This window comes from Lissotriton helveticus, chromosome 12 (genome assembly GCF_964261635.1).
Source record: "Lissotriton helveticus chromosome 12, aLisHel1.1, whole genome shotgun sequence".
Classification (NCBI taxonomy): domain Eukaryota; kingdom Metazoa; phylum Chordata; class Amphibia; order Caudata; family Salamandridae; genus Lissotriton; species Lissotriton helveticus.
The window spans coordinates 886,727,603-886,753,719 of record NC_136073.1 but is presented as its reverse complement, the minus strand read 5'-3'; the positions used below and the strand labels follow the sequence as shown (position 1 = coordinate 886,753,719).

Below are 26,117 nucleotides of genomic sequence, written 5' to 3'. Positions count from 1 at the left end.
ATAGAACGTGCTGCGTGATTTGTTTTTCTTTCCATGTAATTTAGTCAATCCTGCTGTATAATTTGATTCTTCATTGCCACATGAAGGGGCCCGGGGAAGCATGCTACTTGCAATGAATTGTTTCAAGGCCATCTCAGGGGTAGTAAGCACTCCTTGTTCCTGCAGCTCATGCAAGGGCCTGGAGTATAGAGTAGAGGCAGTGGCCAGCACATCCCTTCTGCAGTTGTTCCTGTTGTACATCAGTCCCAGGGAGCAGGATGGCCATTCATATTGGCTGCAGAACATGCAAGGGTCCCAGGGCCTGGAGAATCCAGAGCAGTGAGTTCCTGCTAGTGTCTAAATCTGACCATAGAGTAGAGGCAGTGGCTAGCATGCCTCTTCTGCATTTGTTCCTGTTGGGCATCAGTCCCAAAGTGGAGGGGCCCCTTTTCTTGGTTCCTGTACCACAAGCAAGGGCCTGGAGTATCCAGAGCACTGGGTTCCTGTCAGTTCCTACCTCTCACCATAGAGTAGAGGCAGTGGCCAGCATGCCTCTTCCGCAGTTGTTCCTGCTGTGCATCAGTCCCAGAGAGTGGCGAGGGCCCTTCTCTTGGTTCCTGCAGCACAAGCAAGGGCCTGGAGTATCCAGAGCACTGGGGTGCTGCCAGTTCCTTCCTCTCACCATAGAGTAGAGGCAGTGACCAGCACGCCCCCTGTGTAGTTGTCCCTCCCCGCCCTCTATGGCTGTAGTCTCTGAAGTAAAACAAGGAAACTGCTCAACTTCACAGCCAAGCCTCGGTCACGTGACCCTTCGAGCTTAAAGGTTGTACTCCAGCCTCAACCAACGCTCGAGGGCGGGGGAGTTCCCTTCCACCGATGTGCATGTGAAGGGGACGCCACGCTGCAGAAGTCTAAATCTAAACAAGGATTTTAACAGTTTCAATTTAATCGAAAGCACCACTCGGGAAGGACAGAGGCAATTAGCCGAAGGCCCTCCCTCGCACCGTAGGAGTGGTACGACCCTCTTCGCAACGCTGGGTGCGGCGGAGACCGTACCACCGAAGGAGAAAAGGGGGGAACGGGATAGAGGCGTGACCCGGCACACGCTTCGCGAAAGAAAAGGAGAGACCCTTCGACGGTAAACGTGAACTCGAGGGGTGTCTGCAGGGCTGACGCCCTCGGTTTGAGCGGAAGGCTCGGCGCCACCGTGTAGAGGGTTGCGCCGGAGCGCGCGCGCCCCCGCGGCAGCAGTGGTACGGTCCGGGGTGGGAGGGGGACGGGTGGGAAATGCCCGCCGCCTCCTTCTCGAGTCATTCTACCGAGGAGGCGCCGAGGAGGGATCCGGGCATCGACGGGCGGGCGAGCGAGGAGCGGGCGCGGGGGTGACGCACAGCCGGACACCCGACCCACCCTCCGGGACCGCGGACAGCCACACCGCCCCTCCTGACTTCGCGGGGCGGGCTGCTCCCTCCCCTCAAATTTTTCATTTGGAAGAGGCCACATTTTAAAGAAGGAAACCCTTTTTTTTGGCGGTTGATAAATATTTTCGGGGTGGACCCTTCCTCACCCACCCCCCTCCGCAGTCAGTTGGAATCGCCGGGACTAAAAGAGGAAGGCGGCGGCCGCCGGTACCATTCCCTACCCGCAGGGGGGCGGCGGGATTCCCCCAGCAGGTACTCGTTTACTGTATGTGTGTGTGGGGGGTGGAGCTGAAGCCTGTACAAACAGCGAAATATAAAGAATCCGCATGTTATCCTCCATGTTTAGGCTTATCGGGCCATTGTTAGCAGAACGCTTAGGTTGGGGTTTAGGGCCACCCCCCCTCCTCATGATTGGAGCCTTCCGGGGGCGCCCCAGTACCGGTGTTATCACTGGAACATGCCATCTAGGCAAGGGGGGAGGGGTGCAGTCCTAGGCCTGGCAGCCCTGAGGATGCTTGCTTGACCTGCCCCCCTTTTTATCGGGGCATGCCCTTCCTGCATGGGCCCCCTCTGCCCCTGGGACAGTCCCTGCATGCCCTGATGGAGGCACCCCTCCTTTAATGAGCTGTCACTTGCAGCACCGGTGTTATCACTGGGACATGTCATCTAGGCAATGGGGGGAGGGGTGCAGTACTAGGCCTGGCTAGCCCTGAGGATGCTTGACCTCCCCCCCCCCCCCCTTTTCATCGGGCATGCCCTTCCTGCATGGGGCTGAAGCTCCCTCTGCCCCTGGGGCAATCCATGCATGCCCTGATGGAGGCACCCCCACCCCTCCACTAATGAGCTGTCACGTGAGGGCTGCCCATCAGCACCATTGCACACGCCATTTCCGGGTGGGGGTGGCGGCTTGACCACACTGGACCCCCTGCAGGGACGTCCCTTTAGCTGCCCACTCATTACTTGCACCCGTGTTTGGCCTAATTAATTTATGCATGCATGATTGACCTGTAAAGGGGGCTTGCAGCGGGATGTTCCCATTATTGTAATGTTATTGTTTATGCATGCATGTTTGACCTGTAAAAGGTGCTTGCAGTGGGATGTTCCCATTATTATTTTAATGTTATTGTTTGTGCTTGTATGTTTGACCTGTAAAAGGTGCTTGCAGTGGGATGTTCCCATTATTTGAGTGTTATTGATTATGCATGCATGTTTGACCTGTAAAGGGGGCTTGCAGTGGGATTTTCCCATTATTATTTGAATGTCTTACTGTAGCCAATGTACCCCCAAATCCATCTCGTCGCTTTCTTCTTCCATCTGCTGCAAGGTGCTTTCTCTACCCATTCGTTTTTCAGCACGTCTAGGCCGAAGATGGGTTGTCCCCTCTTTCATTGCAGCACCCTGCCCAGTACGAACCAACACTTCAGTACTATTTAATTCTTTGTAAGGGGGTTACCTGTCTCTATTTCAGTGCAAGTTACCTGGACATAGCTACCCTGTGCGAGAAGGATTTCCCCCTGCATCACTGGGAGAGGCCTGTCGTTGGAGCCCTGACTTCCCCATCAGCCCCATTAGGAATGTTCAGGCTTATTCTGTGCGGCCCCTGCCCTTCTCTCCATTATCATTGAGACGTGCCTGTCCTGGAAGGAGGTCGCCATCTCCCTCCACTGTGTGACCCGCATATGGTTTAAATATACCCCACACTGATAGCCACCACCCTTTCTTATTAGGACATTTCTTTTGAGAGAAGTTTGATGGCTATGTTCTTACTGGTACAAAAGGGGGTGGTGATGGACGGAGCATCTGAACCAATCAAACACTCACACCCAGTCAACAGATCTGGGTTTAATCCATCACCGTTCTTTAGCCCACTCTGCCACCCAAGTTCAGACATGGCCATATGCAAATCAGTCTGACCCTGTGCATCATGTTATTACTGGAGCATGCTTCTGCAGCATTTAGGACCCTCTTTTCCAATTCCCCTTGGGCCCTGTGTCCAGTATGGCCCATGACTCTTCACTTGCCATTGGACCATACATGCCTGTTCTGGAGGGACGAGGGGGTGGGCCTTCACATCCTCCATTACTGTTGGAGCATGCCTGCCCTATAGCAGCGTGACACCATTTGTGCCAGACTATCGGTGGAACATGCATGTTACAAGATGTCTGAGCAGCTGCAGGGCCTTCACAGCCCATTACTCTACCCGTCTTGTAGGGCATGGCTGCCACCCCTCAGGATCCGTGGGTAATATCTTGTCACCTTCTAGAAAACGTCCTTGCCACTCAGGCAGCCTGTGACAGCGCTGGTTCTCGTCTCCTCCACCCCGGGATGTCTTGGGGTACCCAGTAGGCCTTGTCTTTGCGCACTGTGCAGCACACACCCGTCACTTGATGCGCTGGTTGCATTGCCAACCCCTCCCTGTGCAAGTGTCACCTTGTGCCCAATCACCCCGTTCTGAACCGGCGGCATGGGTAACGTTGAGCTCTGCTTGGGGGAGGGGGCATCAGTGGTGTCCTTAGGTCACTGAATGGTGCGGGGTCCTATCCCCAAGGCACCCGGCCCACCTGCCCCCCGCCCCTGTTATGAATCGACCATGGGTCCAGAGAGGCGGATCTGGACGCCGCCCCTCTCCCCCTTCATTCTTCGAAAGCATTCCTCGTTGGTGCCCCCCCTAACCCTGATGTCTGTCGCAGGGACCCCTCCCTCGGCCCCTGCACCCGTCTGTGGGTGGGGTACCCTGGCGTTGGCCCTCTGTCCGGGGCGAGGCGGACCTGAGCGCCCCCTCCAATCCTGGAGCGCATCCTCTTCCCTTAGTGCGTCCCCGAGCCATGGTCTATTTGTCGCAGAGCCCCCACCCCCGGGGGTATGCACCCCCACCTCAGTGAGCGGCCACAGCGTCGAGGCTCCAGCCACCCTGGCATGCCCCGGGTTCGAGGGGCAGGCCCCCCTCCTCCACCCTGCTCTGTTCTTCGAAGGCATCCATCCCTCCCTCCTCCTCGCCTGCCTCCATCCGTCATGGAGACGTCGCGTGATGGGCAGGACGAGCCACCCCTGCCTCTCCCACCACAATCCGGAGGGCTCCGAGGCGCATCGCCTCGCGTCTGTGGTCCGTGGTACCCTGGCATCATTCCCTGGACGGCTCAGCCGTGCCCTCCACAGACGCGTCGTGTCCTTTACACGGAGCGCCTTCCCCACAGCTGGCTGGTGGGGAGTGACCTCTTTTCCACCCCCCCTTCCATATCTCACTTCGAATAATTGTAATAAATTGCATTCTCGTGGCATGCACAGGCGATGTAACCATCCTGCCCGCTCTTTCCTGTTTTATTAGACCTTTTTGCGTAATTGTGTAAAAAAAGAAAAATGGGGGTGGGCGGTGGGATGAACCGTTTGGGTGGTGGAAGGGAGTAAGGAACGGTGGGTGGGGGCTGGAGAAACCACGACAAACACGGATCTATCTGCCTGCTGCTCGCTGGCTTCCTGCGGTGGGTTAGGAAATGGACGCCGGCTCCGGGAGGAGGCGCCGCGCTTTCTCCTCCCCGAGGCCACACGCATGGCCTTTCTTTAACGCCTTCTGTCCTCTGCACATACATGTGGCTGCATTGGTTTGTGTGTACCCTGCCGCTCCATGTAAATGTACATGGACGGATGCCCCTGTCCTTTACACGCCTGGCATTCCAGACGCGCCAGGGCCCTGCCTCCTTGTGCGCCACGGGTGGCTTTCGAGGATTTATGCAGAATGTGCATTGCCGTTTAATACACGCAGGCCCCCGGTCTGGCACGGGCGGCTGCCTGCGGGGCTCTTCTAAGGGTCACCATGCTGCCGTACCTAGGGGCGTGTCCAGCCTACAGGCCTATTTGGCTTACATTCTCCTTAGCTCTGCCTGTCTGGTTCTGCTGTGACCATTAATAAGAGGCACCGACACAGAGGTGGCCAGTGGTCGTTCTTTGCGCCATTGAAGATCTTTGTGTAACTTGCACATGTCTTACACTTCTGCCTTTAGGTGTTTTTATGGGGCGCTGCGATTGTAGGCTGGCACCATCACTGCCCAGATACCAAGTGCCCCGACAGAGGTGCATGCCCTCTGTGCTTTGGCACAAATACTGCCTGTGGATTCATCATTGCTTCATGTGGTTACTCTGCCCTGATGTAGGTAGTTCTGCATATCTAGTCTGTGGTAGCCCTCACTTCTGGTGCATTGGGCATACCCATCAGTAATGGTGAAAACACACAATCTGATGGCCAGTAGTGTTTTAATGGTAGCCAGTGGTTACTTTAGAAGAGCGCTCCGATGAATCAGGTTGGGGCTTTGTATCTCCCTCGCTGCTTCCTCTCTTGCCATTTGATTTGTGACCTCTGTGGTTTCCCTGCGCTCCACCTAGTGTGCTCGTTTTGTTATGTTCAGGTTTGCACGGAGGTTAGCTCTAATGAACAAAAGATGTGTGCACTTCTCTGGGGGTGGGCTTACCTTTGTGGCCTGCCTTATCATAGCATCCAGAAAGGTTGGCATACTACCTCCTATCAGCATAAGGATACTCCTGGGTGAGATGCGTGCTTTACAAGTATACATAACATGCCATATCTTCGCTGTGCCCTGCCACCCCCTGGTTAGATGAGACTTAAGTAGTTTCTGATGGACTGTGGGTGATGCACCCTCTCACCGCTGCAACCATCCTTTCTTTTTTGGGTTTCAGCAGCCTGGCTTATCCTTCTTTTCTTTGCTGCGTGTCCACGCTCACACGTGGGTTCATGCTCTCGCCAGCGTCTTCTTTTGATGTTATGCTCAGCGCCACTTAGGGCGAACATAGTAAACCCAACATGATGGGCGGAGTGCTGAAACTTTTCAACCACTCCGCAGTTGGGTTGGACTGTTCCCATGAGGAGCAGTCGCAAGGCTGATTTGCATATGGCCGGGTCCAAACTGGGGTGGCGTAGTGAAAAAAAGAATGATGGATTTAACTCAGATCACTTGACTGGCAGTGAATGATTGATCCATTCAGCATTCCGTCCATCAATTGTTGCTGCTGCACTTATCGCCCTATGTGGGATGGGTATGCCCAGATGTGGGTCCCTTGCTCACTTTGCCACTCGATTCAAGCTAGCCTGGCTGATGAGGGGTGTTAACCCGAAACCAGTCCCAGGATGCTTGCTTCTAGTCCAGGGAGGACCCGGCTTGGCAGTTAGGGCCGAACTGTTCGTATGATGAGTAGGGTCTAGACTGATATGCATATGTCTGGTCCAAACTGGGGTGGCACAGTGACGATGAATTTAACCCAGATCTCTTGACTGGCGGTGGTTTGATTCAATTCAGCCTTCTGATCATCAGTTGTTGCCACAGCGCTTTTCTGCTATGCCAGTGGATTGGGTACTGATTCAGGTGAGGTACATCAGTGCACCTACCTCACTGCACATTTGTTACCTCGTTCAGTCTGTCCCAGCTTTTTAGAATCCTGTCCTTCACTTTATTGCCTTATCTTTCTGCCCCTTCTCCTCCCCACTGCACTCTCTATCCTGGCCCTGATGTCTTTATCTCATACCTCTGACCACCACTCTACTTTCAAAGGCAAAGTCCCTTTCCAAACACCCGCCTCCAGTCCCTCAATGCTTTGCTGGCAAGGGCCCACTCAGACCTGCAGCTACTCGTTGTTTACATGTCTCTAACCCCACCCCCGTTGCTAGGTAACAAATGGTTTCAGTTTCAGAATATAGTACAGTGAATGATGAAGAATTGTCCAAAGTCCTGTGAATATTTATTGCTTTCCAATCCCCGGGAAGGTGAACCATCCATCAGGGTATAAGTTGCTCCTCCTGCCACCATGGCATTTCAGAAACGCTTGGACATTCTGCTTCCCACCTTTCTTTTCAATTGCACAATTCAGTGTTGTCTAACCCCATCCCACTCATCCAGGCGGTATATGCGTCCTGAACAGCACCCTTTTATTTGTTGTCTGGTCCTCGGTATGTCTTTTTAACTCTTCCCTGCAGAATTGTACTTAGTGGTGTTGGTGGAGCTTGTAGCAGTCAGTGCTTGTTAGTTTGCTTTGGAGGTTACCTTTATCGTATGGATATGGGCTACCTGTGCATGCTAAAATACACACACCTTGTACCAAGCATCTCTGAATCGCTGTTTGTGGTCAAAGGATAAGGAATGTGTGCCTGTGGTGTGAGTGATGGCACTCCTCTCCTGCTTAGGTCTCTTGAGTGAGTGATGCAGTCACGTTTACTATTAGCGAGTCTGCCCTGCCGGCACTGCCAGCTCAGTACATTGTCTGGAGAAAGAGAGCATGCTAACTCCTGCTGAGGTGAGTCTACTTGTAAATAAAACACGTTTTTTCGTACACTCTTGCCTGATACAGATAACTTGATTTGAAAAGGTGACCAGTCCTAGCCTCCCATTCAAGTACTAACCAGGCCCGACCCTGCTTGGCTTCCGATACAGAACGAGATTGGGCGCATTCAGGGTGGTATGGCCGTAGGCGACCAGTCTTCGCCTGTGAGCGAACCTACAGTTTACAAGTTCAGGTGGTGATCTGCGCCAGGGAGGTTGTGTGCCAGGAAGATTTCCGATCAGCCTTGTGTGCCTGCTGAAGGTTACGCCAGTCTGCTGCCGTGGGAGGGCTTGCCCTTCTGGAAAGAGGTAGAATGACATTTGCCATTAGGAGAGCCAAGGCAGCAGACTTGCTGGGTCAGCAGCACTGGTAAAGTGCCACACAAAGGAAGCAGCAGTTGGAAGCCAGGAGATCCCCTGCCTGGTGGGGTATACTAGAACCTCCAGATTACTGGCTGGTACCAAGTTCAAGTAGTCTATTGTAGGGAATTTTAGGAAAGAAACAGTCTCAAGTAAGCCTGTTAATGGCAGTAGGAATCGGGGTGCAGAAGGAGAAGACACCTTGATGAGTTTGCTGTGGGAAAGAACAGTGCTGATGTGCTGGGGCAGGTGCCTGAAAGGGAAGCTAGGGACACTTGAACTCTAATACACCTTACTAACTAGAATGTTCTCCAGGAGAACCTTATTGTTCCTTTAGGGTCGGTTTTGTTTGGCCCTTGTGGCATGATCTAGTATTTTGCTACCCTGCATTGCCCTGGTAACTGGCGCTTCGCTTCAGCGGGAGGTGTGGTTACCTGCGTGTCCATGTGTCCTTGGTTGCTCTGGTAACTAGGATGAGTGGGAGCACCAGATCATGGTTTGTGGACAGTATAGTGGTGGTTCTTGCACAAATCTTACCGTGTGTGTATAGTATCTGCATGGATGTTATGCTCATACCTCTCGTGCATATACAATTGGGGCCTCCTTGTCAGCGCTGCATGTGAATATCAGAAGATTGTGCTGAGGCAATGAGGTACGATTTTTTTGGGGTCGGAGGCTTTGATGCAGTACTTGCACAGGGGCTGCGTAGTACGTCTTACATTTGCCAAAGATGTTGCAATTGTGAAGGGAAGGGCTAGGCATGTACTCACTGGAAAGGCAATAGGCACTGCTAAGGCAGTCAGATGAGCAGGGCCACTTTTTAAATGTAGGTTGGTAGTGCACCTGTTGCCTGATCATATAAGGTCCACAAAAAGACTGTTAAGAAGCACTACTGTAGGCTGCACTCATATGTTGTTTTCCTTGAGACCAGCATTTGATTGGGCAGAAGTGGTGTGCTTCCACTGAAAGAGTACTTGTAATCTTTCTCCGTATGACAGGACTCGGTTATGGGTCCAATTCTCTGATCTAACCTATAGATTTGATACATTTATTGTGGAAAGTTATGATCCGGGAAGTCGGCATGGCAGATGTATTGTGAAAGCATATGTTAAAGCCTATAGGCACATTGGATTGTTAATACACTATTTTTAAGGTTGTTGAGAGAGGTACTTAAGTTGTATGGAATCTCCTAGATTACTGTAGTAGGCAAGTGTTTTGGAGTTTACCCACTTTGGCAAACTCTGGGGGCGAGGAGATTTACACTGATAAATCTTGCAAGGGCCTCTTCTGAATGACTACATCCGAGCGCTGCCTTATGAGAGAGCCAACGTTCCATACAGTAAGATTGAGCTGCTTACCGTGAGAAGCAACCGATCAAGCTTATAGGTTTGAGTGGTTGATTAGGAAAAGTTTATATCCGATGCCATTGGTCTGATCTGCTTATTATGAAAGTTACAAAAAAGAGACAGGCCCGACTTGTTTATTGTGGAAAGCATATGATAAAGCCAATAGTCCTTTGAGTTGATTGCTATTATGTGTTAAAGCTAATAGGTGGATATTTTGTTACCTGGAATCTCACAAAGATCCATTGTAGGCATGGGTTTTCGTGTTGACTACCCTCTGACATCCTGGCGGTTGAATATGTGCACTGTGGATTTCTTTGTCCTCCCCATTAAGGGGTTGTACGTTGTTTTGCCAACTGCAATTTTACGTATTTATCATTTTGAGTGTATAGCCGATTGCCTTATCGGAAATGTTATCCTTTTAATTAGGAGTTAGGTGGTTAGGTTGATGGGCAACTGGTAAAGTCAATCTGCATTTAAGGGACATTTTTTATTCTTCTGTATTAAAACCTGTGGACAGGTATTTTGTGACTTTACTAGGCAAGGATTTTGGCGTTGATTATTTCCTTTTACACACCCCGGAGATGGATGATTTGGAGTCTGATAATCCTTCTTATACCTTCTTGGGAGTGATTGACCGCTTATGTGTCTAACTCTTGTAATACAAGATCATTTATGTTCATATGCGTATCTAGAAGGGCTTTGGATCACCCCTTTTCTGCCACTGTAGAAAGGCCTCTGTTAGAGAGAATACCAGCATCTTAGTGTGCATTGTACTAAATCATTGCACAACATTGGTTGGGTTTCTTGTCATTCGTTTGCTTGCTTATTCAGCGGATTTCCGTCCTCGTTTTGTTTGTCCCTCCCCCGGTGCCTGGCCTTTTACCGTCCTTAATGTAGCTAACGGGTCCTGCCATTGAGTCCACCAGGAATTTTCTCAATTGACATTACCCCCCCCCCCCCCCCGAACTTTTTCTCTCACTTGCAGTAAATTCAAGGTAATTGGACTGCGCATATTAACCATCACTGTCCACCTTTTAATATATCCCCATTGCTTCCGGCCCACCGCCGCACTCTCTTCATTTTAAAAAATAGACTGCGCTATTTTAAATGTGATTTCACACATAGTTTGGAGAAAAAAATGACTGCTCCAAGTGACATAAGCCATCGTGGAACAGGGAATGATGCTATAACGCTCTCTTGCCACTTGTTTAATCCGCAGTACCCTGCAACACGTACAGCCACTGCTGCTAAAGCGAGCAGCCACCTTGGAATGGTATTGTCCATTGTGAATCAATATTTCTATATTGTATATTTGTACTTTGTATATCATTGTTTTTTCCTTTCCAAGATGCAATTTGAACAGGCTTCAGATGCTTTGTTGAGAATTTTTGTAGGCAGATGCTTGTCTTGTTTAGGGGTTGACATATTTTATCTACGTGTATGCTTTTATGTATGTGCTTGTTTAGTGCTCTTTGGGTTGCTAGTTGGGAGAGTCATGTTAGTGGGTGAATGATTGAATGCACAAGCTCGAAAATGATTGAGTGCGCATGCGATAACATGGTGAGTGGCTAAACTCACCAGCGATTGAAGAGGCTCTTGATCACAAGCCGGTCTTTTCTGGGGTTGAGTACGCACGCTAGTTCAAGGTTGTGCTACATTGGGTATCTGTGTGCGCCAGGTGGTGGTGTAAGGACAGGTTGTATGAAGTTATACCAGTGATCCAGTGAGGGTGGATTAGTTTAGGTCACTTTATCTTCTGGTTTATTTTGTGCATGGACGTATTCTCTAATTTAGTAAATATTTGATGTTCTTCTGGGGAGATTGCTTCCTTATTTGGTTTCTTGACTGCAGGACAAGAGTGTGGATTTCATTCACACTCGTGGTTTGTACACTGTGGTCATGGTTCATGCACAGGTTTCCGTGTTGTGTGGTGGTTTATTTGAGAGAGTATTAATAGAGCGCCCGTACACTTCGTCGTCTTGCCGCTAATGAAGAAAATGCCTAAAGCACACCGAAAAAGATGGCAGAAACATAACCGGTGTGGTGGTCTATTAAAGGTAGGCAGGTGTTGAACTGTGTTTATTGGCTGTGCTGCTTTCGCTTTCTCTGTGTTATATGTGGTTACTGTTTAGTGGTGGCAAGTATGCTGCTGCTGAGATGGGGCGGGTATCAGCTCCTGGTGGGACTGGTCTAGTGCTGACTTAAGCTAATCGTAGCCACAATAAATGCGCGTTTACACTATTGCCCACTGGAATCCCACTTTGTTACATGTTCCTTCGCGACTTTGTAGTTGTACTATATGTAAAGACTGGGCTCTGTTTGCTACCCATCCTGTTTCATGAAAGCGTGCGTGAGCGCTTGAGAGGGCGTGTGTGACCTGCAGGGGTTCTCCTGGGATTGTCTTTTCTTTGTCAGATTCTTCTCTCCAGGACGTCAGCAGCTCCTCTTTCTTCGGTCGTGCTATCTCGTACCTGGACTTCGATTACTCTAGCAGTCTCCCTTCTCCAGAGGAATGGCTGCCCATCTCTCTGCAGCTTGGTTCCCTCTGTTTCTAGCGTCCATTGCCGGAGAGCAACTGGTCCAGGAGCTTCTTCAGCAAGTGACCAAGAATGGACAGACAAGGACATTGGTCCCTGCTCAACTATCCGTAGCCGTAGTGCTTGGGCTGATAACAGACCCTGTTGTTAGGGTCCCGCTGTACCCTTATTTCCAGGTTTTTGCCACCATGATAGCCAGTGCAACTATCAACCACGACCTTTACCTCGAGCTTGATTCGACCTGAGCCCTCTTTGCCCTCACGTCACCCTCTTTCCATTCTTCAGTTTCTCTGCTGAGCATAGTCCAGATGCTCCCTCTGTAGAAAACACCTGTGCACAGCACAGGGTTATTTTAATCCAGTCTTTTCATGTGCAGGGTGGGCTGAAGTTGCATTTATGAAAGACAGGATACAGATGAGTTGAATGGAAGGATGTGCAGCCCTTCTCACTTTTGACCAACAGCATTAGGCGTTGGTGTCCTACAGAGAACCTTTCCATGGGAGAGCGGGTGAACAAAGAATTGAAGTCGTTCGTAGGGGGTCCTGCTCCAAAGCTAGGACAAGTGTTAACCGCAGAAACAACGTCCAGCCAAATCTCCACAAGTCTTTGCAGGAGCAGGGCATTGAAGGTTTTGCCAAAGCAGAGGGTGGTGCCAAATATGTGTAGGAGGGCAAAGACCCACAGGGAAGCTGACGTGGCAGCTGCCAATTGTAAAAGGACCAAATGTTAGGTGGAGCACGAAGATGAGAAGTAGTAGTCTTTACCTAAATACTTATCACGTTTTCAGTGTTCATAGGTCTGTGCAAATGGATTAGTGGCTAGAAGTCTGTTTGTGGTAGAATTTAAGCTGTCCCTAACTGGTTGATAAGGCCGTGGTTACCTTCGTGGTCACACGCTGGAGAAGGGGGCATTTCTTAGTTGAAGGCTTGGCAAGGGGCACTTCTCCTTAAAAGTGAAACAGACTGGCTGATCCCGCCATGCAAGCCTTTCCTTTGCGGTGGTAAAATCAATGCAGACATTTATGAAAGCACTTAGTAGAATAGGGTGAAGTTTCAAGAGGATTTGGTCCGGTGCAACATTGGACTTTGATGGCCCGGTCTTGTGATCAACAAGGGACTGTTGAGACTTGGGGAATAGTTTTATGGATATCAGATTGATTTGGTGTACTTGGATTTTACAAAACTGCCAGGCAGTTCTCCTGGAGCAGGAGGCATAAAAGGTAGCTACTAGGTTGGTCCAATGGGGTGAACCTGGATTTGAAGCCAATTGATGGGCCATGGTGAGGAAGTATGGTGTCCTCGCCAGGAGTATGTCCTGTGGGGATCAGTCACAGGGCTCCCCTCTTCGATTTCTTATTGGTGACCCAAATGGCTTATGAGGAAGATGGGTCATCTTGAATAGATACTAACTCCTGCCACTGGAAATGACGGGTATTGAAGGAACCTTTCATCAGTGAGTGACCTCGTAGCTGGGATCGGGCTCAGCCAAGCAGAAATTTAGATCTATTTTAGATATATTCGGGGTGGAGTATTGCAATCTATACCATGATCAGCAGCGGTCATTAGAGAGGGGAATCTTTGGGTTCTCTATTCCAGTAACTTGGTTCCAGATATGAAAACTGGCACAGCAGACGCGTGGGCTTTCAGGACTGCAAGCCAACCAAGGAAAAGCTATCCGTTTCTTTTGTTTATGGGTCGCTTCCAAGATGGTGCTCTTTGTCCCCTATTTCTGCGGAGAAGTCCTGCAGATCTATGTTCCACATCCCCACCCTCTGAGTAGACTGGCCTGGGTCGTGATGAGGGAACATATACAGGCAGCACCTGTCTATTCAAAATGTGTGCAATGCTTCACCAAATTGTCCCCAAAACGAAGTCCATGCTCTCTCCAATCTGAAATCTATCCACGGTTGATGCCAGTGACATTGTGGGTCCTCTTTATCAAATGTAAATATATATATATATATATCTATATATATATATATATATATATATATATATATATATATATATATATATATATCTATATATCTATATATATATATATATATATATATATATATATATATATTTCCAAAAAAGAAGGAAAAAGTAATACAAACTGTTAATATAGTCACTTGTGGTCAGACTATATTGAGCGTGGTTATCCAGAATTCCAGGCCAGATTATAAAAGCGCTTTAGAAGCGTACAAATGCACTTAAAATAACCTTAATAGATTTGAAATGGCACTGTCCCTTTTTAAAATGTTTTTATATAATCTATATTGTTTTAAATTTTTATGGCGGTAATCAGGGTTGCTGTAGCCGGTACGTCTCTTGTTCTTTTTTTGTTGATTTCTTTAGGTTTGCCTCTCCTCTGAAAAAAATTAGTGTAAATTATGGTAAATGAGTTCAAAATAGTTTTAGCTGAATCTAAATTGTTTCCTTTTTTCTGGTAATGACTTTACACAAGTACTTGCAATCAGAGTGCCATGGAAAAATGTTTAATAAAGTAGCTGCACATTTTTTGCCACTGTTGATCTGCGGCTGATGTGACTCTGCGACCTTCAAATTAACGTGTTGCTCATCTCCTATGAAATACTAGATCAATGGTATGTGGTGCAATTTTTAAAAAATATAATTGGCGAATATTGGCAAAAATAGTTTTGCATTGCACCCTCCCACTTTAGGTGAGTGTTCACACATGCTTTGGTTAAATCACAGGGTGGTGAGGCCAACCATGTTGGTAAGGACCACCTGTATTTTAAGCTGTGTCCATGAGTGTGTGTTCTGTCTTTGGAGCTAAAAGAAGCGGAGCAATGAACGTGGTTAAAGGAGAGCATAAAATGAATGGGTATGGGACAGGAGTTTGTTTGGGTTGTTGATGCTTAATTTATTTTGATGTAGTTTTCTTTGGTGCGGTGAGTCCTTTAATGCTTTCTTTAATTGAAGCAAGTTTAGGGCAATCCTGATGGATATGGGGATGTTCCACATCATGGGTCCTTGGATGTAAAATGCCTATTGTCTTGTGTTTTAAAAAAATAAATGTTTTACACTTCTTAGTCTGCAGTCTGATGGTGTCCTGGATGCAGTTGTTCCGAGATCAACCAGAGATGGTGAACTTATCTGCAGTGCTTAACTGGGGGTGGGGTGCTGGTCGTGATAGCTTTGTAATTGATTCACCTGGATTAGAAGATGGCGCTAGTCTGCAAGGGCAGTCAGCAAAGTTCCAATAGGATGGGGTGGTGTGATCACATTCCTTCAGGCCCTGGATTCTACATCCTGCGGAATGTAGACGATTCCTCTATAGGATGCCATCATGGAGTCTGGGAGGCCAGGGAGTAAGGTATATTCACAGTGTGGATGCACAGTATGAAGGCTTGAACAGCATTTCTGACATCACTCTCTGCAACAAACTGTTTGACTTTCTGTTGAAGAGAGTGCTGGTACCAGGCAGTCTTTTTGTTGTTTGCAACTAGGTACTTGAGGGTGAGGTTGGTGCCCAGGATGAATCTTTGGGTAATCTGGGGTTTGAAGCAGTCGTTGAGCCTGTTTTGTACAATTTTTTTATTTTTTCTTAGCATATAACAATTTGAGTTGGGATAAGTTTCGGTTATGAGATGGGCATCCAAGTTTTCATGATGGGCAAGCAGTGTTTTAATGCATTAGCTGTTTGAAGTAGAAGAAACTTGAGGTACAGTTGTCATCTGCATTTTGGTGACTCTTGATAATGTTGTCTGAGTAGAGCACCAAACGGCTTCCTGCCAAGGTTCAAGATGAGACCGTACAGAAGACAGGGTGACTGCACAGGAAATTAGAATCTTTGATAACCAGGAGGTGCCCATATGAACAAACTAGTATCAGTTGGTAAAGTGAGGGAAGAACCAATGAAGGACATTGCTGATAAATCCCATTTGACACTCTAGGGTGCGTATGAGGCTGGAATAGGCCACCTGTGTTGAAGGCAGGTGAGAGATTAAGCAATGTCAGGAGGCAGGTGTCATAGTCTGTGATGCAGCGTGATCTGAAACCATAATGGTAATCTGGCAGGAGATTGTTAGCTTCAATGTGGTCTTGGAGTTGAGCATAGTTTACTTTTTTTAAATGATCTTGCTGATGAATGGTAGGTGAATGATGGGTGAATAGTTAGCGAGGTCGTCAGGGTCTTGTGTAGCTTTCCTTATGAGTGGGAGGCTCTGGCCTGTCTTGAGAGCTTCTGTGACGGTTCTTTGAGTGAGGGAGGCGTTGATAGTGGTAAGGGGTAAGACAGCATCCCTCAGAGGGAGCTTTAATGAAGGATGATAAGACCTCTTCATAGTCAAAAGTAGCTTTGTGGGAGTTAAGGATATCCGCCAGATCTGGCCGTGATGGGGCTTTGAACACTGACAATTTCAGTTATACGGGAAGGGATGGGTGTAAGAATTGAAGCAGGTTTGTTTTCAGATCTTTTGTAGTTTTTCTTTGAAGAAGAGGTTGATGCCATTGTACTTTGTTGAGGAATGGGTGGGTCTGGCAGTGTTTGATAGTGTTGATCAGTGTTCTGCTTCTGTTGGTGGCTTTCTTGGTCTTGTTAGTTCAGTACTTCTCTGTGGCTGATGTGATTAGCTGTACGTGTTGAGCGGGACGACTTTGTATCAAAAAGTCCTCTGGAGTTTTATTTTTCTTACCATCCGCTGAAGGATTTATTTTCCGCATTGTCTTTAGAGTACCAGGGTACTTAAGCTTGCTCAGTCAGTTTGTAAAGCTTGGCTACTCACCTGTGAGGTTCTCAAGGTGCAGGGAAGGGTGGTGAGCCTGCTGTTCCGTCGGTGCTTAGGTGCTTAGTCAAAGAGCTAGGTCTTGAGGTCCTTCCTAAATTGAGTCAGTGACGGGGATTGTCTGGGGTGGGTAGGCAGGGTGTGTGAGGTCTTGCTAGAGTGCTGCTACCCAAAAGCGCCCCTAGGGATGTTGGTCTCCAACTTCACGTGGTTGCCAGATTGCTTACCTGATCCGTCTTTTGGATAGCTGCACCTAGGCCAGCATTTGGCCACTGGTTTAGTTCAGTCTTCCAACTGCTGTGAAACTTCCAGAGCGCCTTGTGCTGAAGGTGAACTGAAGAGGGCGTGTGGCATGTATGTCCCTTATCAAGAGTGGCCAAGGTCTGGCTCTAAATATGGTCTACGCCTTCTGTCATCTCTGCTTGAAGAGCACCAGTTCTGGCTAAGATAGGGCAAGGGGGTGAGAGTTTAAGCATAAGGTGTACCTGTTCACTCAAACCAACTTTTTGGGTTCTGCGGAGCTAGTGTCTGAACAGAGATCCCTCAAAGTCAGTGGCAGCCCTCGATTGGATCTTCCACCTGGCCCTGCAGAGCAACCACTGGGTGGATAAGGTGGAGGTGGCCCTTTATGGTCTGGTGCCGGCCTTTATGGCCTTGGAGGTTGATTCCTTTGGGGGATGCAAAACTCTGCAGAGGCTGCCTCTGGGCTCAATGTTCTCTGCTCTTGCCTGGGATTGAAGACTTGCTCCTTCAGGTTCTGCAAGGGACTGTCCTGCTGAGGTAATACCGTTTGCTTGTTTCCTCCTTGCCACATTCGCGTGAGTGGGTGTGTAGATAAAGGGTACTTTGAGTGTGAACAATCCTAGGAATGCGTGTTCTTTCCGGCTGCAGGGGCAGTAGATGAGCTGCCTTCAACAGCCTGCTCTTTGCTCCGTTGTTTTGGTGATCCCTTTGTTAGTCTTGTTTGCTTCCTTGTCCCGTTGTTAGTCTTGTTTGCTTCCTTGAAGGTCTGGCAAGGCTATGTTGCCCCCCCCGCCATCAGAGGGTCTAACAGGATTGGCAAACTTGCTGCTGTTCTCGAATCACCCTTGTAGCTGTTCATTGTTCCTATCTAGGAGCATCAGGGGGACCTGGGGTTCTACCTAGAAATGATGCACTGCTTTCACACAGCCCTTAAAACCCCATTATGTAGGAGTGTTGTCTCAAAATGAGGAGGCTGATGAAGCTCTATACCAACTCCGAAGGGCGTGATGCTTTGAAAGTGCCCCAGGTGCCTAAAGGCAAGTAAGGGATTCTAGATGTTTGATTCAGAGATATACCGAGTAATGCAGCTAGGGGTGTGATAGTGCTGGAAAATGGCTAATAGTAATTTTAACTATCCACTTTCATTGAGTAGAAACATGTAAAGCCTTTTTTAAATCTGCTTACATCCCAAACGTAACTTACCGTGTGCATCTTCAGTCTAGGACACATCATTAGTTGTCTTTGCCCAGAACCCCACTAGACTCCTGGATTCTGCTGCAGTGGAGTTCGTTGTAGGTTCCCCATGTTTTTCTGAAGTTATGGGTGTCCTGAATTCTTCTGTGGTGGATTTGTGGGCCCGCTGTTTCTCCTGGATTCTTCTACCGTGGAGGTGTTGGATTGCCTTGGGTTTCTCCTGGATTCTTCCACTGTGGAGTTGTGGGTTTCTCCTGGATCCTTCCACTGTGGAGTTGTGGGTTTCTCCTGGATCCTTCCACTGTGGAGTTGTGGGTTTCTACTGGATCCTTCCACTGTGGAGTTGTGGGGTCACAGTGCCTTTCTCCTGGATTCTTCCACCGTGGAGTTGTGGGGTCACAGTGCCTTTCTCCTGGATTCTTCCACTGTGGAGTTGTGGGTTTGTCCTGGATTCTTCCACTGTGGAGTTGTGGGTTTGTCCTGGATTCTTCCACTGTGGAGTTGTGGGTTTGTCCTGGATTCTTCCACTGTGGAGTTGTGGGTTTGTCCTGGATTCTTCCACTGTGGAGTTGTGGGTTTGTCCTGGATTCTTGGATTCTTCCACTGTGGAGTTGTGGGTTTGTCCTGGATTCTTCCACTGTGGAGTTGTGGGTTTGTCCTGGATTCTTCCACCGTGGAGTTGTGGGTTTGTCCTGGATTCTTCCACTGTGGAGTTGTGGGTTTGTCCTGGATTCTTCCACTGTGGAGTTGTGGGTTTGTCCTGGATTCTTCCACTGTGGAGTTGTGGGTTTGTCCTGGATTCTTCCACTGTGGAGTTGTGGGTTTGTCCTGGATCCTTCCACTGTGGAGTTGTGGGTTTGTCCTGGATTCTTCCACTGTGGAGTTGTGGGTTTGTCCTGGATTCTTCCACTGTGGAGTTGTGGGTTTGTCCTGGATCCTTCCACTGTGGAGTTGTGGGTTTGTCCTGGATCCTTCCACTGTGGAGTTGTGGGTTTGTCCTGGATCCTTCCACTGTGGAGTTGTGGGGTTGTCCTCGATTCTTCCACTGTGGAGTTGTGGGTTTGTCCTCGATTCTTCCACTGTGGAGTTGTGGGTTTGTCCTCGATTCTTCCACTGTGGAGTTGTGGGTTTGTCCTCGATTCTTCCACTGTGGAGTTGTGGGGTCACAGTGCCTTTCTCCTGGATTGTTCCACTGTGGAGTTGTGGGTTTGTCCTGGATTCTTCCACTGTGGAGTTGTGGGTTTGTCCTGGATTCTTCCACTGTGGAGTTGTGGGTTTGTCCTGGATCCTTCCACTGTGGAGTTGTGGGTTTGTCCTGGATCCTTCCACTGTGGAGTTGTGGGTTTGTCCTGGATCCTTCCACTGTGGAGTTGTGGGTTTGTCCTGGATCCTTCCACTGTGGAGTTGTGGGTTTGTCCTAGATCCTTCCACTGTGGAGTTGTGGGTTTGTCCTCGATTCTTCCACTGTGGACTTGTGGGTTTGTCCTCGATTCTTCCACTGTGGAGTTGTGGGGTCACAGTGCCTTTCTCCTGGATTCTTCCACTGTGGAGTTGTGGGTCACAGTGCCTTTCTCCTGGATTCTTCCACTGTGGAGTTGTGGGTCACAGTGCCTTTCTCCTGGATTCTTCCACTGTGGAGTTGTGGGTTTGTCCTGGATCCTTCCACTGTGGAGTTGTGGGTTTGTCCTGGATCCTTCCACTGTGGACTTGTGGGTTTGTCCTGGATCCTTCCACTGTGGACTTGTGGGTTTGTCCTCGATTCTTCCACTGTGGACTTGTGGGTTTGTCCTGGATCCTTCCACTGTGGAGTTGTGGGGTCACAGTGCCTTTCTCCTGGATTCTTCCACTGTGGAGTTGTGGGTCACAGTGCCTTTCTCCTGGATTCTTCCACTGTGGAGTTGTGGGTTTGTCCTGGATTCTTCCACTGTGGAGTTGTGGGTTTGTCCTGGATTCTTCCACTGTGGAGTTGTGGGGTCACAGTGCCTTTCTCCTGGATTCTTCCACTGTGGAGTTGTGGGTTTTCCTTGGGTTTGTCCTGGATTATTCCACTGTGGAGTTGTGGGTTTCTCCTGGATTCTTCCACCGTGGAGTTGTGGGTTTTCCTTGGGGTTGTCCTGGATTCTTCCAATGTGGAGTTGTGGGGTCGCAGTGCGTTTCACCTTCATTCTTCCACCGTGGATTTGTGGGTTTTCCTTGGGTTTGTCCTGGATTATTCCACTGTAGAGTTGTGGGTTTGCCCTGGATTCTTCCACTGTGGAGTTGTGGGGTCACAGTGCGTTTCACCTTCATTCTTCCACCGTGGATTTGTGGGTTTTCCTTGGGTTTGTCCTGGATTATTCCACTGTAGAGTTGTGGGTTTGCCCTGGATTCTTCCACTGTGGAGTTGTGGGGTCACAGTGCCTTTCTCCTGGATTCTTCCACTGTGGAGTTGTGGGTCACAGTGCCTTTCTCCTGGATTCTTCCACTGTGGAGTTGTGGGTCACAGTGCCTTTCTCCTGGATTCTTCCACTGTGGAGTTGTGGGTTTGTCCTGGATTCTTCCACTGTGGAGTTGTGGGTTTGTCCTGGATTCTTCCACTGTGGAGTTGTGGGTTTCTCCTGGATTTTTCCACTGTGGAGTTGTGGGTTTCTCCTGGATTTTTCCACTGTGGAGTTGTGGGGTCACAGTGCGTTTCACCTTCATTCTTCCACCGTGGATTTGTGGGTTTTCCTTGGGTTTGTCCTGGATTATTCCACTGTAGAGTTGTGGGTTTGCCCTGGATTCTTCCACTGTGGAGTTGTGGGGTCACAGTGCCTTTCTCCTGGATTCTTCCACCGTGGAGTTGTGGGTTTTCCTTGGGTTTGTCCTGGATTATTCCACTGTGGAGTTGTGGGTTTCTCCTGGATTCTTCCACCGTGGAGTTGTGGGTTTTCCTTGGGGTTGTCCTGGATTCTTCCAATGTGGGGTCGCAGTGCGTTTCACCTTCATTCTTCCACCGTGGATTTGTGGGTTTTCCTTGGGTTTGTCCTGGATTATTCCACTGTAGAGTTGTGGGTTTGCCCTGGATTCTTCCACTGTGGAGTTGTGGGGTCACAGTGCGTTTCACCTTCATTCTTCCTCCTTGGATTTGTGGGTTTTCCTTGGGTTTGTCCTGGATTATTCCACTGTAGAGTTGTGGGTTTGTCCTGGATTCTTCCACCGTGGAGTTGTGCGTTTTCCTTGGGTTTCTTCTCCTGGATTCTTCCACCGTGGAGTTGTCGGGTCACAGTGCCTTTCTCCTGGATTCTTCCACCGTGGAGTTGTGGGTTTTCCTTGGGTTTGTCCTGGATTATTCCACTGTAGAGTTGTTGGTTTGCCCTGGATTCTTCCACCGTGGAGTTGTGGGTTTTCCTTGGGTTTGTCCTGGATTATTCCACTGTAGAGTTGTGGGTTTCTCCTGGATTCTTCCACCGTGGAGTTGTGGGTTTTCCTTGGGGTTGTCCTGGATTCTTCCAATGTGGAGTTGTGGGGTCGCAGTGCGTTTCACCTTCATTCTTCCACCGTGGATTTGTGGGTTTTCCTTGGGTTTGTCCTGGATTATTCCACTGTAGAGTTGTGGGTTTGTCCTGGATTCTTCCACCGTGGAGTTGTGCGTTTTCCTTGGGTTTCTTCTCCTGGATTCTTCCACCGTGGAGTTGTGGGGTCACAGTGACTTTCTCCTGGATTCTTCCACCGTGGAGTTGTGCGTTTTCCTTGGGTTTCTTCTCCTGGATTCTTCCACCGTGGAGTTGTGCGTTTTCCTTGGGTTTCTTCTCCTGGATTCTTCCACCGTGGAGTTGTGGGTTTTCCTTGGGTTTGTCCTGGATTCTTCCACCGTGGAGTTGTGGGTTTGCCTTGGGTTTGTCCTGGATTCTTCCACTGTGGAGTTGTGGGTTTCTCCTGGATTCTTCCACTGTGGAGTTGTGGGTTTCTCCTGGATTCTTCCACTGTGGAGTTGTGGGGTCGCAGTGTGTTTCTCCTCCATTCTTCTTTCGGTGTTGAGCTGTCTGCCGTGTTTTTCTCCTAGCTGGAGCAGTGTCCTCGAAGTGCGTTTCCCCTCCCACAGATTGGCTGCGGTCGTCTCTCTTCGAGGAATGTCGCGGGTTGGATGTATTTACGTTGTGGGCTCCTGTTGAATGTCCGCTTGAAGTGTTTATCCGTGCGCGGTGCCTCTGCTCCCTCTTGTCGCCAGCCCTCGGTGCGCACGGTGCCATGGCCGGGCCCTGGGCCTCCCTGGTGGCCCGGTGTCCGGGGAGCTCTGCTGCCAGCTGGGGCCCCATTAGTTCCGCCCCCAGTGGCCTGCGCGTCCCTAATTAGATTGTTAGTGAGGTTAATTTGCTGCACACCTGCCCGGTAATCTCCTGCGCAGCTGCGGCTGTCCCTCGGCCCCACCCGCAGCCTTTTCACCAGGAGCGCAGCCCTGATCTCAGTTAGATGGGGCCTGTGCGCCCTAGAGGTGCCCCCTCTGGTGGTCGGTGGGTACCCAGGGGTACTGCGCACGTATATACCCCTGTGCCAGTGCGCAGCTGCCTCTGTCCAACCCGCAGCCTTTTCACCGGGAGCGCAGCCCTGGTCTCAGTTAGATGGAGCCTGTGCGCCCTCGAGGTGGCCCCTCTGGTGACCCGGTGGGTACCCCAAGGGTACGGCGCACCCCTCCCCCCCGCCAGTGAGTAGTTGCCTCTCTCCCTCGGCCCCACCCGCAGCCTTTTCACCGGGAGCGCAGCCCTGGTCTCAGTTAGATGGAGCCTGTGAGCCCTCGAGGTGGCCCCTCTGGTGACCCGATGGGTACCCAGGGGTACTGCGCACGTATATACCCCTGTGCCAGTGCGCAGCTGCCTCTGTCCAACCCGCAGCCTTTTCACCGGGAGCGCAGCCCTGGTCTCAGTTAGATGGAGCCTGTGCGCCCTCGAGGTGGCCCCTCTGGTGACCCGGTGGGTACCCCAAGGGTACGGCGCACCCCTCCCCCCCGCCAGTGAGTAGTTGCCTCTCTCCCTCGGCCCCACCCGCAGCCTTTTCACCAGGAGCGCAGCCCTGATCTCAGTTAGATGGAGCCTGTGCGCCCTCGAGGTGGCCCCTCTGGTGACCCGATGGGTACCCAGGGGTACTGCGCACGTATATACCCCTGTGCCAGTGCGCAGCTGCCTCTGTCCAACCCGCAGCCTTTTCACCGGGAGCGCAGCCCTGGTCTCAGTTAGATGGAGCCTGTGCGCCCTCGAGGTGGCCCCTCTGGTGATCCGATGGGTACCCAGGGGTACTGCGCACGTATATACCCCTGTGCCAGTGCGCAGCTGCCTCGGTCCCACCCGCAGCCTTTTCACCAGGAGCGCTGCCCTGATCTCAGTTAGATGGGGCTTGTGCGCCCTCGAGGTGGCCCCTCTGGTGGTCGGCGGGTCCCCCAGGGGTACGGCGCGCACACTCTGCCGTGCACTCAGTGACGGCCCGGTGGGTATTCCCTGGCTCTACGGTGAGGTCATAGGCACTGCACGCTCTCCCCTCTGGACGGGTGCCCAATAGCTGTGGTGACCCGGTGGGTACCCGGAGTTCGGCGCACAAAGTAACCCCTGCGCGGCTGCTCAGGAGCTGTGGTGACTAGGTGGGTACCCCAGTGGCAGCGTCCCGTGGGTTTACCTTGGCACTGCGGTAAGGTCATGGGCAGGGCGCGCACTCCCGGTGCCCAGCGGCTGCTGTATCCGGTGTGTTTGGCGCGCCCCGGCAGGTTGCCCGTGGAGGGCTTTAACAAAAGTGCTGCTAGAGGACGAAAGCGCCAACATCCGTGTGGTAAAAGGCTGCCGGATAGCGGGTGGTTTGCAGAGGCAGACCTTCACATGCGGCTTGTGTGTTAACTATCACTGGGTCTGTGGTGCGAGAGCTCAGTTCACGCCCCTCTTCTGCCTGCATTGCCCTTCTGAAGCGACTGTAAAGGTTTCCTGCCAGGAGGCTACAAGTGACACTGAACCAAGTGTGCGCGGCCCCTCGTGGACCTAGTGGTCCACGACATGGAAAGAAGAGGAACCAGGCCCCATGGTTGTGGCCTCACAGGCCACCCGTGATGTCTTCATCCATGCAGTGTCTCCAGTGAGATGTCCACACCAGGGCCCCGTTGGGAGAAGGGAGCAGCGCCGCAGTGAGGATTGTCTGGCTTTGTATTTGTTCCTGGGTCCTGTACTCCTCAGTCTGGCAAGTTCACCCCTAATGGTCACTGGCCATTTCTCCAAACCACCTTCCTCCAATGCCCGTCCTGTGTGGGGGCACGGTGCAGGAGTATGTGAGCTCAGGCACCCTGCCAGCCTCTCTGGCTCATCTCTAGCAGTGTACCAAGAGGTGCAGCTCTGCCCGCACAGTGTGCTTGTGGCTGGTGGGGCACGGTGCAGGAGTATGTGAGCTCTGCCAGCCTCTCCGGCTCATTTCTAGCAGTGTACCAAGAGGTGCAGCTCTGCCCGCTCTCCCCACCACTGCCCGCCCTGTGTGCTTGTGGCTGGTGGGGGCACGGTGCAGGAGTATGTGAGCTCTGCCCGCCCTCTGTGCTTGTGGCTGCTGCTCCCTGTGGGACACTGCTCTTCCAGCCTTCCCTGCCTTGGGAACCAAAGTCGTTTCAGTAGCCCTGGTGGCTGAGAACTGTCCTTCTGAGGGCCCCCTCGTGAAGGTCCTGCTTAGGAAGCCCCTCTGTCACCAGGGTTCTGCAGGTTTTTGGGGCAGTGTGTGCTCTTTAGAGGGTAGAGAGGCTGGGGTGGCGTCCTTGACGTCACGGGTATTTGGACAACTGACCTTTGCACTGCTGCCTCGTTGCTGCTGCTTCACCCACAGGCCCTGAAGGTTCACATTTTCTAGGCCTTCTCTTGCTGGCCACAGCTCTCCGAGTTGACTTTTGCACCATTCTCTGTGACCGTATACATGCTCTGCTCTAAACAGCCCTGTACAAGCGGAGAGCTTCTCACTGGTCCATGGTGATTGCATTTGATTGCAGAGATACTAAACATGTCGCTGGGTAGGTCAAACCAGGTAATTCCCTTGGGCTTTAGGCGGTGGTCATGGTACTGAGCTCGGTGATGCGGAGTTGGAAGGATCCCGTCTGGCTGCACAGATCTCCTGGTAGCGTTGTACTGGCAGAGCCGCCACTTCCATTCTCCATCTATCATGCAGGTGGACGGCTGCTGGTAAACGGGATATCACCAGTGTTCACGCAGCGGTGGTGTTGTGGAACTGTGTTGCAGAGATGGCCTTTGGCCTTCACCAGGAGGCAGCAGTCTGGGTCCAAGCTTCTCCAGCTGATTATGGCTCCTGTGGACGCTGATGGCTCCTGTGGGCGCTGGTGGCTCCTGTGGGCGCTGGTGGCTCCTGTGGACGCTGGTGGCTCCTGTGGACGCTGGTGGCTCCTGTGGACGCTGGTGGCTCCTGTGGACGCTGGTGGCTCCTGTGGACGCTGGTGGCTCCTGTGGACGCTGGTGGCTCCTGTGGACGCTGGTGGCTCCTGTGGACGCTGGTGGCTCCTGTGGACGCTGGTGGCTCCTGTGGGTGCTGGTGGTTCATGTGGACGCTGGGTTCATGGTGGCTCACTTGAGTAAGAGCCTCCTGGCGGCTGATCTCCAGTCTATCCATCCAGCTGAGCCCTCTGAGCTGCCTCGCTGAAGCTTGCTTGTGTTTCTCTATAGGTTGTAAAACGGTTTCAGTTCATGCATTTTATTGTTTGCACTAGTTTTTTTTTTTTTTTTTTTTACAAGAAGCCGAGGTTAGCCTTCAGTAGGGATGTACATACTCAAGAGGACGCAATGTCTGTATTTGTGTACACGGCTTAGAACTGTATGTTTGTCCTACATTACCTTTGTGTGTGATTATTGTGCTGCCAAATGTTGTGGAGATTTTGGGTGTCTTGTCAAACCTGCTATGCTCGAAGCTTGCACTGATCCCTGTTGAGTCGTGATGTGGGCTGTATTACTTTCTGCTGGCCCCGGCTGTCGCTGCTCAGGTGCATGCCTACGAAGAGCTGA

General features: G+C 50.7%; 1 protein-coding gene across 3 annotated transcripts in view; it reads left to right on the top strand.

The window, feature by feature from the left end:
• The window catches only part of GNB2 (G protein subunit beta 2), a 255,414-nt gene that overhangs the window by 63,617 nt on the left and 165,680 nt on the right, over positions 1 to 26,117 (top strand). Inside the window, exon 1 of one of the 3 annotated variants that reach the window (XM_078669813.1) lies at positions 785 to 1,652. The exons of 1 other annotated variant lie outside the window; for it this stretch is intronic. The gene's annotated coding sequence lies outside the window, so the exon portion shown is untranslated. Of the gene's footprint in view, positions 1 to 784; positions 1,653 to 26,117 lie in introns of those variants that run through there. One more of the 3 variants, XM_078669815.1, reaches the window with a different exon arrangement.